We start from the raw sequence: 13998 nt of genomic DNA on the forward strand, positions 1-13998 counted from the left end.
TTTCTTTTTGGGACTAAGAATGTCACTTTTTCGCACTAGACAGCAACTCCGATTAAGCTACTAAAGAAAAATAAAACATATAATTGCATGACTGCTTTTTAAGATGCAAGAATCAAACAAAACCTTGATTTCCTATTTTTCTCAATAAGAGATGAAGCACTATTGAGTGCACTTACCAATATAAGCCCCTTGATGATTTGGTCTGTGTAGTAGTCCGGTTGCGATTTTTGCAAAGAAAGCATATGGTCAATCATAGTGTTACCCTCTTCCTCCTTACGCCTTTGCTCATCAATAAGTGCTTGCAAGAACTCATCCGTCCTCTCGGAGAGACTCTTCAACTTCTTCTCCAAGCCTCCATAATCCATCCACCGCAAGATGGGTACAAACTCCGCTGGATTTGATGCCCCTCCGAACCCTATTGACTCTTTAATTATCCGCCTAAACTATCTCACTTATTCCTCGTCCTTCATGTCCTCACCATACCTGTAGTACCGTTTCCCTGCCACCATTCTCATTATGCTGTTAAATGTCATCTCCAAGAGCCTTGATTGTAGCTCCACCTTGGTGAAACCGTGGCAAGAATTGCGTGACAGGCTTCGTAGCAAGTGCTTGATCTCGTCCCTTCGGATGCCTAAGAACTTGTTGAGGCGATTGTTTGAGAAGATTTCAAGGGTACTAATGCGGCGGAGGTTGCGCCAGTGATCGCCATATGGGGATTGTATTAAGGTGGTGTTGTTGTAATGCATTTGCTTGCCTAATAGGAAGGGAGGACGGTTGGCTAATACTATGTCATTCTTTGTAAAGCATTCTTCAACTGCTGATGGAGATGACACAATAACCACAAGTTGTGAACCAAATTTGAGTGAGAATATTTGACCATATTTTTGTGAGAGGGCACGGAAAGTACAGTGGAGTGGTTTTTTAATGACATGGAGATGGCCTATAATTGGAAAAGAAGGTGGGCTAGGTGGGAGGTGTTTTGGTTAAGTAGTTCTTGTTTTGACGATGAGCTTGATAGCAACAAGAAAGAAGAGAAGAGTGAGAGACAAATATAGTAAGATGGCTACCATGTTTATTTTTAATGATACTGAACTGATTTCTGATGCTTTGTGATTGAAGATGCATGCATGTGGTCACTATATATTTATAGGGACTAGCTAGTCTGTGTTAGAATATCATTTGTTTACGCCACATTTAAGACCACGTTTTGGAGTTTGGATAGATGAGGCGCCTTTTTGGCCCAAAACCGACATAATAATGATGCTTATCCAGTGCCTCACGTCACTGACTGCGTATATTTGTTTCTCTGTTTTGATTTGCGTCACCAAGTACGTAATCGCATTTGGCTTTGCTGGGATAAGGGGAAGACTAGAAGTTTTACCTGTACTGGGGATATAAAATATAAATTTTATTATATAAGTTTTATAAATTTACATGTTGAATTTCACATATAAAACTTTAAAAAAAAGTATTTATTATGTTATTGATGCATAACATCCATAAAATATATTCATTATCATTGATATCTCTCTTTGTAGCCACCAATAGTCCATTACAAATCTTACTTCTTCATCCTCAGGTTTGAATTTCACTCTCACTTCTTCAACCCGATCTGTTGCTGCCATCTTATCTACCAACAGCCCACTACAATTCCATTGCTGTAATTTGGGAGAGTTCAAACTCTGTGCTCTGGAGCAAATTCATCTATTTATGGTTCAAACTTATCCTATTGGCTGTATCTTTTCATTTATTTTCTATCATGAACCTACACTTCACACAATTATAGGGAGAGAGAGCCAATATATATATATATATATATATAATCATTCCTATACAAGTGAGACATTTTTTTACTAGGGATGGCAATTTTTGCCCGACTCGTGGATACCCGGTCCGATTCGACCCTAATGGGTTGGGTTTTATCCTATCCGATAAAGAATAGGGTCGGGTTTGGGTTTTAAAAAAAAAAAACCCGAAGTGAGTCCAGGTCGGGTCTGGGTTTTAGTAAAAACTTGGCCCGAACCCGGACCAGACACGATTATGTCCTAATTACTAAAACCCCCCTCATATATATATATATAGATAAACTTATTCAATACCCTAACTCTATCTCATTCTCTCATTCTCATCACACAGCCGTCACCCAGTGAACCCACTCTCTCTAAAATCTCCAGGTGAGTCCATAGCCACAGCCACAGCCACATGGCCACAGCCTCGCCGCCACTGCCCTTAACTCCTCAAGCCGTCACTCTCACCGACCGGCATAGCCACACTCACGGCCTCACTACCTCACCCCTTAATCACTCCCATTCTCCCTCCTCCCTTTGCTTAATATGTTCTTCTCTCTCTCCTTTTTTTTTTTTTTTTTTTGCCATTCTTGTTTGGTTTCGTTAGGATTTGGGACCTTTAGGATCGTTAGGGTTTGGGTTCCTTTTTTTTTTTTTTTTTTTTTTTTGAGAATCTAGTTTGGGTTCCTGTTAGGGTTTGGGTTCGTTGCCATTCCTATTTCTCAATGATATGTTCTTCACTCTTTTTTTTTTTTTTTTTTTTTTTTTTTGTGATTTCTATGTTTGTGTTTGTGATTTTGAAAGGGGAAAGTATAAATCTAAATTTTTTGTGTTTGAGTTTGTGTTAGGATTTGTGTTTGTGTTTGGGGTTTTGGTGGCTACTCTGGTCTAATTGAAGAACATGATCTTAGGGTTTTTGTTTTTGGGTTTCTGATCTAGGTTGATGAACATGATTTTGGGGTTTTTGTTTTTTGGGTTTCTAATCTAGATTGATGAACATGATCTTGGCATCTTGGGGTTTATTTTTTGGGTTTTTGATCTAGGTCTATTTGTGAAGGATTAGGGCTTCAAGCAATTTTTTTTTTTTTTTGATTGGGCCACGGATTGGGCCCTGAAGTGGCATGGGCTGGCCGGGGTCCGGTAGACCGGGTCTAGGCCTTGCATAAAAAAATCGTTTATTAAACGGGCTGGGTTCGGATTTTGGGAGCAGACCCGCAGGTTAGGTTCGGATATGGAAAAACCCAGCCCGAACCCGACTGGTTGCCATTCCTAATTTTTACAAATCTACCCAAAGAAATAAAAGTGTCATATTGACGAAGAGAAGTAATGGGGCAAATTCCAAATTCTAGTGAGTCATTGAGAGAGAGAGCTTTGAATTTTATTGATGAAAATGAGTTCAAGAAGGTAAAAATAGTCGTTTTATGAGATATGAAAATTTGGAGATTTCCAACGCATGAAGATGAGAGAGAGAGAAACAATTGTGTTTTGTTATATCAATTGACTATGTGTGGGTCCCATGATTTTCACAATATTACAATTGTGCCATTTAGAACTGTTCTTTAAATGTTGAATACACTTTTCTAATGGTTCTCTAAATACATGTTTTAAGGCACCTATATTGATAACTGTTATCTAAATACCCATGAAATAGTATCCTTACCAAACAACTGACTCCAAAGTGGGACCCACAATTTTGTGCATTTAAATCATAGAAAACACTCTTCAAAAGCCCACCAAACGGGCTCTAAGAATCATTGTTGGCTCCACGGGCTTTTGCTCTAAAGTTTTAGCTATATGGGTAAAACATGATTGACTTTGTTTTGAGTTGAAGGGAGAGTTTTATAGCAGCCTTTAGGTATCCTCATTGACTGGTTTTTAGGCTAAAAGATGAGGCTATGGACCTTCAAGGTGCCAAATTGATTTTTGGTTTCTGATTTGCTTTAATTAGGTAAACGAGTTAGCTTGCTTTATGCATAATCTGGAAAAGATTTGACTCAGCCCCCACTGGCTCCTCCTTTTCAGTTGTTTTAGACTCCTAATTGGGAGGCTCACTTAAAGTAAGGGCTAGCAGTTGTAGTCGGCCAATGAGAGCTAACTATGTTTTAGAGACAAAAATGGGTTAGGACAAAAATTTTGGGCCACAGATAGCGAGAGTATAAGACCTCTTTTGGGGTGGAAATTTTGGGTACTCCATGAGCTTTCAGTGCTACCAACATCCCTTGCCTACTTGATAGCACACTTGGGTTAGGCTTATGCCAAAGGTCTAAAAGGAACCAATCCATTCCCTCCAAATCACACTTCCTTGATTTTCCCAATATGTTCACATGAGCTTGGGCCATGTTTAAAAGAATATATATATATATATATATATATACATATATATATATATATATATATATATATATATAATACAATAAATGAATTGGGCTTGTAAAAAAATGCATCATGAAAATAAGTATCAACAACTAGTAAACTTTGACTTTCACCTTTGAATTTATGTATTATTATTATTATTTCATCTCTCTCTCTCTCTCTCTCTCTCATAAATAAGTAACAAGTTTTATTGAGAAACAAAAATAACCTTATTTTCATTTCTCTAATCTCTTATTTGTATTAAAAGAAAACAAAAAGAATATGCTCTTCGTTTCTTTTATACTTGGTGATATTTTCATGTAAAAGAAAATTTGAGTCATATTAGATTGATTCAACCTATCAAAGACTGGACAAAGACCATAAATATTTTAGCCCAGTTTTTACCCAATCGATTTGAATTCGCTTGATTTGACCTATTTGTCATGGTTACATGTGAAATTTTTGAGTTTTGAATCAAATACTAGCCCATATGGGTATGAATCAAGTGCACTCAAGGAAATCAACCCATAACATACAGACCCCCCTTCCTTTTTTTAAGAAATGAAAATTAGTTAAATTACAAATTGCACCCTTTAACTTAATTTTTTCATAATTTAATTAAGTCTTATAACTTCTAGTTTACTCATACTGCATTTGTTTTTCAATGCAGTCCTTGCATCCACTTCAATTAGAGAGATTTTAGTTGTGCCCCAAAACGACATAATTTTAGTATTTTTTCAATAAAAAATATACAAAACAACATCATTTTTAGGATACCTATCTGCATAATGCAGTGGAATTAGACAACTAACTGCATTGAATAAAAGTAAAACTCAGGACTGAAATGAATAAATCTAGAGTAACAAGGCTTTATTGAATTTTGAGTAAAGTTAGAAAATCAATTTATAATTGAGCAATATTATATTCATAATATTTTCACAATAACAAAACTTAGATGATAATCTGTTATTAATTATTATTTAGGCTCACCACTAACATTACTTTTTATAATTTGTCATCTAAAATTTGTTGTGGAATTATTGTGTCTCTGGCTCTCTATCTTTATTTTTTATTTTTTTGATAAAAAGTCTCTACCTTTACTATTTATTAATTTAGCCTAAAAAATACTGTTCGGAAAGGAGGGCATTTTTGTAATTTCGGTTTCCCCTAAAATAAAATGCCCGGATGCCTCTTCTCGGGCCAATTTTGTTTGCTTCGATAGTCTAACTTCTCTCCCTCTCTCTCCGCCGCTCATCGGTGACACGGGTAAGTCAGTTTCTCTCTCTCTCACTCTTTCAATCATTTCTTTTCATGTTCTGCTTATCAATACTTCATAAGTAGGTGGGCTGGAGTTCCATATTTTTGCTGTGGATTTCCATTTAATCTTAGTTAGAAATTGTTTCTGTTTGGTTCCCTACGAAAAACTAACCAAAAGTTTGTGTCTTTAACTCTTCCCACTCAAAATACTAATGACCCACTTTGTGTTTTAGAGAAAATCTTACTTATTTCACTTTGTCAAAATTGAATGTGCAACAAAGTTTCCAACTTTCGTTGCAAACAACTCAATTATCTTGATTGTAACAACTCTGATTGTGCGTTATGTATCTTGTATCTTGAAAATGCTACTGTTATCGGTAGGATTGAGTTTGGGCTTCAATGGCTTAATTTGATTGTGACTATGTTGTATTTTGTTTATGTGGATGCTAAGAGCCTTGATTAATTTGTTTTGAATTGAGATGATGTTAGTCTATCTCTTTATATATTAATGAGTTAGATGAAGTTATTTTCTGTTTTGATTCCTTTCATCTAAAGCTGTCAATCCGAAATGATATACCTATATTGACTAGTATTGAAACATTAATATTTAGTTAACCTTACCAAACTAAAACAGCTTCCAGTATGGTATTCACAAGAATGAATTATCGTATCGGCCGCTAAACAGATTGGAGCTTATATTTGTGTACATACACGTGCATTACACTTACATAGACACACATAAGGGTTATTTAAAACAGAAATATGTACTCATTTGGTACCTGCAGGTCCCTTTTTGTGGGAAACTATAGTATTGAATAAAATTCAACGTGTTTGATTAAATGAAATTGTACTTGGCAGAATTTAGAATTAACTAATTTGTGATGCTGGTGCAAATTGTGATTGCTGATATTATATACAGGGTTATTCCGGTGCAAAAATGTGAATTGTAATTAAATTTTTAATAGGCTCTTTGCTGTTTGTGGAGGATCCCTGTATCAGTTTTTGATCCTTGTTATTTGTTGCTAGGTTGTAGCTCTTGCTTTGTTGTTTTTGGATGTTTTCAGCTAGTTTCTGCTTCTTGTTACGTTGGCCTTTAATTAAGAGTTTTCTTGTTCATTAAAAAAAAAAAAAAAACCAATTCTTCTTTCATGCTTTTTCATCCCAACAAAAATAAAACTTTGATGGTCTGATTATCTGTCAGTTTTTGCAGGATGCTATGCATCTAAGTGGTGTTTGCCCAAGGTAAGATGACTATCCTGAGATTGACAATGTTAGAATGTACTACCCTATATGCTTTCTTGATTTCATTGGTAATGTGCAAACACATAAAAAAATTGCCTCTTAATTGAATCAGGAAGGGTTGTAATTGGGACATTCTGATTCAAAATTTTGATTCTGTTCTCTTAAATGATTTGATTGTTGAGAAGGTACTGCTGGAATTGAAGGTGCCAACTAATGCAAAACAGGCTCTGGCCTTTTTCCATTGGTCGGCACTAAGGAAAAAGTTTGAACATGCATGGGAATTGGTCGTACTGTATCACAATTCATATTATGGATGCTCGAGCATTGCTTGAATCAGTTTTGAAAAAAAAAAAAAAAAATGCAGGGAGCCCTTTGAGATTTTTCAGTTGTGGATTCTCTACTTTGAAGTTTCAAGATTACTGTTTCAACTCCATTTGTGTTTGATTTGTTAGTACAGGCTTATGCAAAACTCAGAATGTTTGAGATTGTTTTTGAAGTCTGCTGCTATTTGGAAGAACGCAGCTTCTCTTCAAGCCTTACAAGTTTCAATACTTTGATTCATGTTGTTCAAAAATTTGATCAAGTCCCTCTAGTTTGGAATATTTATGAACATATGATTCAAAAATGAACATATCCAAATGAGGTAACAACCCAAACCATGATAATTGCATTGTGCAAGGAAGGGAATTTGCAGAAATATATCAAAATATTGGACCAGTTAAGTTGCTTCATGAAAAAAGCATGGAACCAATACCAATTTGTAATGTCAAATTTAGTATTTTATAGGTTAAAAAAAATTAAACAAATAAGTAAATAATAAACAGAAGGCTAATAATGTACATTCATATCAGATAAAATGTGAGTTTATTCCATCATTTTCACAGCCCATGTGAATGACTACTTGTCATCTTTCTTCATAGAGAAAAAAAAAAAAAAAAAATCTCGTCATCTTTGACCACATATAGAATGATGATTATGGATTTAGCCATTTAGGTGAAAGATTTTGATAATCAGGGATACTAATAATTGATTTTATAGCGACTTAGTACTAACTTTACGTGGTGTTTCCTCTATTTCCATTTTTATTTTATTTTTCATCTTTGAAAATTCAACTTTTTATGAAATGTGATTGCTTGATGCTCATTTTGGCAAAAAAGCCCAATAGCTGGAAGAAGCTCAATAATATGGGAAGAAAAGAGTTAGTAAATTGGGAGAAAAATTATTAAACCCGAATGACAGGAATAATGGATCGTAAGCCTAGAAAATAATAAATAGGCTTCAGAGGAAGCAGCGGGCCTAGAGGAGCCTAGAGAAAGAAGTAATAAACTCATGGGCATTATATGGGATAGAAAGCAAGCAAGAATGGGTCAAATGGCCCAAAGCAATGAATCAAGTGAGTAAGGGGTTGATGGGCTTCCCATCAATCCCAAAAGTAAAGGATGTGGTAATTGGGTCGGGGAAGCCCAATAGACTTAGCAAAAGCCCATGGGAATGCAGAATTAGAATGGACTGAGGATGCCCAAGGAGGAAGAAATGAGCCAAGGAAGCCTGTGAGCAATGGAATGGGTCAAGAAGGCCCGAAGTAGCATAAATACAAGCCTAATGATAATACTGAGTCATTGTAATTAAATAAAAGGGAAAGCATACAGCAAGTCCAAAAAGAGGCCTAACAAACACAAACCAAGCAATACCACGGCAGGAATAACAGAATGGTATGGCAGAAATGCTAGCAAGTCTACGAAATGAGCAAAGAATGTGTTAAAGAGAGAAAAGCCCATAATTTTGCAATGCCTAGCCCATGAAGAAAGCAAGTCATAAAGAATGAAGGCTCAGAGACTTGTTCACGCCATAAGAGGTTAAGAATGAGTAGTAGAACGCACAAACAGACTCTAGGCCATGGCAAACACGAGTAGCAAACAAGCTTTGGACACACACAGAAGTGGAGCATGCACAAGGATTAGGCAACACCAACCTGTACCTAGCCAATACAGGAGTGGTGGGCCATGGGTCAGAGGTAAAAGAAGGTATGGTCTGGCAATGGGGAGAAGGGGGAGCCTATTCTGGGGTTCCCACTCAAACACTTTTGGGGGAAATGTTGTGCTGGGATGACATACTACCAAAAAGAGAGAAAGATGAGTTGAAATCACTAGGTGCATGCTATAAGGGATAGTGAGAGAGAATGCCTACCCTTATCTGGATGGGAATGCCATGGTGAACAAACAAACAAAATAGATTTCTTTGTCTGGTAATAGGATGTGGCACGACCAGCACATATAAGTGATGTTGGTTGGGCAATTGACAGACTAGTGGGTAGTTTGGAAGAACACCCATACTCAGACAAAGGTGGTTAAGTGGTAAAATAGTAAAAAAAAGTCATGGCAGGCAGTATATAAGGAGCCTCTGTCATGCACAATAACACAACACAACAACATTACAACAATCACATCACCACAACACTAGAAAAACAACATCACACGAGTAAGAACTAAAAAGAAAAGAATGGGAAAGCAGACTAACAAAACCTAGAATAGGAAACAGTGAGAAAGAAAAACATAGAGTAGGCAAGAGTGTGATAGCAAGCATGCATCAATAGGCTAATCCCTTCTCTCCTTCTAAAAGCCTACTCTCTATCAAGGATTAAGGATTTCTTGGGCATAAGCCATTTAAAACCATCTTCTCAAAGAGGGTAATTTCTACAGCAGGACCTTCCTATGAGGTTATCCACACTGAGGAAGTGGTTCCCTCTTTGTTATTATTATTATATCTTTTTTTTTCTTGTAATACATTTTCTATTGTTGTGCTACTCTTTTTGGCAATCCTTTACTTGTTTTGACTAACAGTGAGCACTTATCATTTATTGTTGTTATGTTGTACTTGCTTGCCGTAACTCTTTCTAACAGTTTCATCTACCATGGGCCTGTGACCAAAGTTTCAATAAAGGGGTTTTAGTTTGCACACAAGCCGGTTCAAGGTGAGTTGCAATTGGACCGGACCTGAAAAAGGCCCACCACAACATACAAATTACGAAGATATATTATCTTTCAAACCAGCCCTCTTTGTTTAGCTTGTTTTATTTTATTTTAAACTAAATTTTTTTTAACCCTTAAAGTTTAGAGGTTATTTTCATTGCATGTACTATTTAGTTCTTTAAATTTTTCCTCAAAAATAGTTCTTTAAATTTGAGATTTTTCATTTTGGTCCATTAAATTTTATTATGTTTTCAAGATGGCCTTTCCCTCTATATCCATGACTATTTTTTTTTTAGAGAAACATACTAATGAGTAATTTGACAATTAAGAATAAAGGAATAAAAAAGAAACCATTGGTTTGTTAATCTTGATGGCTAGGTTAAGCACGAAGATGGAGATCACAAACTTCTCCTCTTATTTCTGTTGATTATAGATATTTAGCGTGCGTTTGGGTAAGAATGAAAAATTAAAATTATTTTACCATTCAGCTTATTTTTGCTATTATTTATAGGCCCCACTGCACTTTTGACACTATTCACGGCTTCACTATACTATTTCAATTAACTTTTACTTTTATCTACAGTACTTTCAGTAATAATTTTTCAATTTCAACAAATAAGCGGTATCTAAACACACCCTTATTAGTCATAATTTTTTTTTTAAAAAAAAAATCTAAAGAAAAGCTTTTGTAGTGTGGTTGAGCAATAATTATTTCATGCATTGGATATATACATCATTATCCTCTCAATATGTGGGTTTTGACTTGAGGCCTGAGGGGAAATATAAAAATATAAAAATTAAAAAAAAAAAAAGAAGAAGAAGAAATATATAAATTTATTGTACAGATCTTCTTTCTCACCAACATAAATTAAAATTTTTTATAGATAAAAGAAGACACTACAATTGCATATCTTGTTCCACATTTATGAAAAGAACTTCTATTAACATACATATGTACATTATTATTATTTTGGATACATACAGTGAAATTTAAACCTATAGCGTTTACTCTATAATAATTGCTTTTATCATCGGCGTAAAACTCCAATTGGCTTTTTGTGTAAGTGGTATTTCAACCTCAATCCCACTTATTGCTAGACATTTCTATATATTATCATATTATTCTACAAAGTTATATATGTATCATTTTCCATGCAACAATCCAACTCAAGCAATATTTTTTGCAGGAACCAATCGAAGGTGACGTTGTTGATTCACGGGACCTGCCCATTTACCACATTACGCCAAGTGAAATTCTTGAAGACAACAATTAGAAAAATTAGTGACACTGCAAAAGCACCATAAAAAAGGTTCCTATTGAGCAGCAAGTCCAAGCTCAAGAGCATTGTCAACGTAGCCGTGGCTTCAAAGATGAAATAGTGGTGGCCAGGCTTCAGTAAATTGATTATAGAGAGGACATCAACTATGAAAAGTAAACTAGTTACAACACCTGCAATTTCAGAGAATTTTATCTTTTGGTGATAAGTTGGCCTCACTGGATATGGTGCCTCAAAGGGACTCATAAGATTGCGCCCTGTTTCCGAAGTCAGAAAACGTAGTCCAAACATAAAATCTCCAATTGATTTGAACATAAAATGTTTCCTATATCTCTTGTAAGGTTGAATTTAATTAACCATTTTATTGGTTTTATTCCGTGCCAAATTTGCTTGTATTTCAGCATTTAGTAACCCTGTATTTAGGTGGGTTTGTTGTAAGGGTAGTGAGTGAGATAGAGTGTTGAATGCTCAAGAGTGTGTAAGAAAATAGAGACTCACGGCTTGCTCTCACAGGTAGCTCGCGGCTTCAAGCCGCCAAATGCAGCACACGTGCCAAGCATGCCAGAAGGTGAACAGTCATACTAGCTGGAGCACTACAGGACAAAACAGGACAACTGGGCATACGGTTATCTCGCGACTGGGTCTCGCGATTTAGTCAAGCCGCGAGCCACCCCTGTTTTGTAAAACCTGACGTTTCACATTCCTCTCTCACTCCAGTATAAATACCCCTTATACCCACAAATGTAAGAGAGCTTCCAGAGAGAATTTTGAGAGAGACACCCTAAAGAAAAACAAGATTGATTCACCAACAATCTATACATTAGAGTCTTTTCAAATTCCTCAACTCTCTTCCTCTCCATTGTCAAATCCTTGAGAGGCATTTTACCAAAACCTTGTTCTCACCATATTCATCACTGTGAGAGGGTTGTTTGGTTTGTTGGGAAGCAGTTAGGAAGGAACCAATCTACATTGGTCGATGCTATGGTCTAGTAGCGGAATTCGGGAAGTTAGAAAAGAAAAAGGTTCGGCGCAACCTCGTTGGAGCAAGAAGCTTGGAGGGCTTAGGTGCATTGGGTAAATTAGGCTTGGAGGGTCTATTACTGTCCTTGTATCCCAACTACATTTTCTAGTGGATTGTTTACCACTTGGAGGGCGGCGGAGAGGTTTTACGCCGAGGGCTTCGGTTTCCTCTTCGATAACACATCGTGTGTTATCTTTGTGTTTGCATCTTCCTTCCCTTTTATCTTTGCCTTTTATTATCTGCTATGGGTTGTGATTTTAATTTGGCTTAGATAGTTTTATCCAATTCTATATTATAGCTTATGTTCATTTTTCGCACACTAGTTGTTTGACATAATGCTTGAATTGGTTAATTTGTAAATTGGGGGTTTAAACGTTCAAGGGTGTTTATACACATATTTGAACTTTCGTCTCTCACATGCAGTATTAAAGAACCCAAATAATAAGAGACACTGGGGACTGGAGTTCAACTGTGTGCCCTGTTTATCTCTTACATGTCATCATGCACTTCATTTGGTACACTCCACGATGCGTTATGTGCGTCACCTGGCTCAGGAGGTACATTCCTATTCCCAATTGGTAGTTGTGGATTCATGTGGAGAATAAAAATGGTTTGAATTTGCCAGCCACTATAGAGAAAAGGAGAGGAGGCAAAGATTGAATTTTGGGATTTGGTTAGGGAGCTAATGGGGGTAGAAAAGCAAAATTCTTTATCAGTCTTCAAGGCATTTGCTCCTATGAATGGGAATAATAAACAGGTGAACTCCTTTTAACATTTTCATTTGGGAATCATTTATATGTACATTGAATAGGAAAAGGAAAGGATAAAAGAAGAATGAGAAGAGATTATTCCAATGTTCAGAAACTTCTAGTACTTGATCCAAAACGTAATAGTTTAAGCAAAGAAAGTAACATATATATATCACACATCTTTCATTCACATTATCTGATCATGTAATTGCATGTGAATAGGTATGATTAAGGGTTTTTACATATGAAATAAAGTCAAATAACCCACTGAAACTACATTTTTTTGGAGTCGGGTGGAAGTCTCATTTTCTTGTATATATGGTACATCTAACTTTGTTTGCTTCACAGTTTCAGATTCTCAAATGCATATTTCTTTATCTTATTATCACTTTCTCAAATTCTTGTCTTCATTCTCAAATTTTTCTCCCTTTCATTCACACTTTCTTAAGGTTGATCTCCTTCTACCAATATCACGACATATCATCACCCTTTTAGTCTGGTACTCTCACTTAGCAGTCATCTATCTCCAATCTCCCCCCACTAGCTAGGACCACCACATAACCGTCATATATATTGTTTTAAAATATGAGTAAATAAACAAGTTTTGATTCAACAATGTAAACCCTAAAAAATTAGCAATAATAAAAATAAATACATAGAGTTAGAAAGATCTTACAAACTATAGAATCACGTAAAATGCATTGTCCTTAAAGGTTGATTTGTGCCACCCAGAGTAAAACTCTGTGTGAATGGCTCTTTTCACCGAACTACCCTCCAAGATTAGATTATAGTAATTTCTTCAAGTTGAATGCACACTTAAACAAAGAAACAAAGGAGTAGAAAAGCTGTGGAGTGAGGTTGGAAATAGGAAAGATGTTAAGAGGAAAAATAGGGCTGAAGGGTTTATAAGCCGAAGGAAAAGAAGGAATAGTGGGGGCTGGCTCCAATAGTCACTATGCATGCCCAACGGGCTACTTGGGTATTGCCCAACAGGTTGAACAGAATTGGGCTAGACTGAAAAGGAAGGAAAAAAAGATACAGCCCAAGAATGATAGAGACAAGCCTAAACCCAACCTAAGCCCAACTCTAACACCTAGCCCATTATCTTTCAAGTTACCACTTAAGATGGATAGTGGCTTATAAACACATAACATGGTTCACCCCTAACCAACGTAGGACACAAAGTACAATGCTAATTGCTAAGTGAAACACAATCCACTCCAACATATATGTCATTGCATTCATTTGTCAACCTTGACGATAATTTTTTAATTCAAAAGCATGACATTTTTATTACTTATGATGTTAAGATTGCCTCCACTCAACCTTATTATTATTTTTTTC

General features: G+C 36.0%; 1 pseudogene; it reads right to left on the bottom strand.

Annotated features, from left to right (window-relative positions):
- Positions 1-37: 37 nt before the first annotated feature.
- On the bottom strand, positions 38-977 carry LOC115953165 (annotated as a pseudogene).
- Positions 978-13998: the final 13021 nt, after the last annotated feature.

The sequence above is a fragment of the Quercus lobata genome, chromosome 7 (assembly GCF_001633185.2).
Source record: "Quercus lobata isolate SW786 chromosome 7, ValleyOak3.0 Primary Assembly, whole genome shotgun sequence".
In the NCBI taxonomy this organism is placed as follows: domain Eukaryota; kingdom Viridiplantae; phylum Streptophyta; class Magnoliopsida; order Fagales; family Fagaceae; genus Quercus; species Quercus lobata.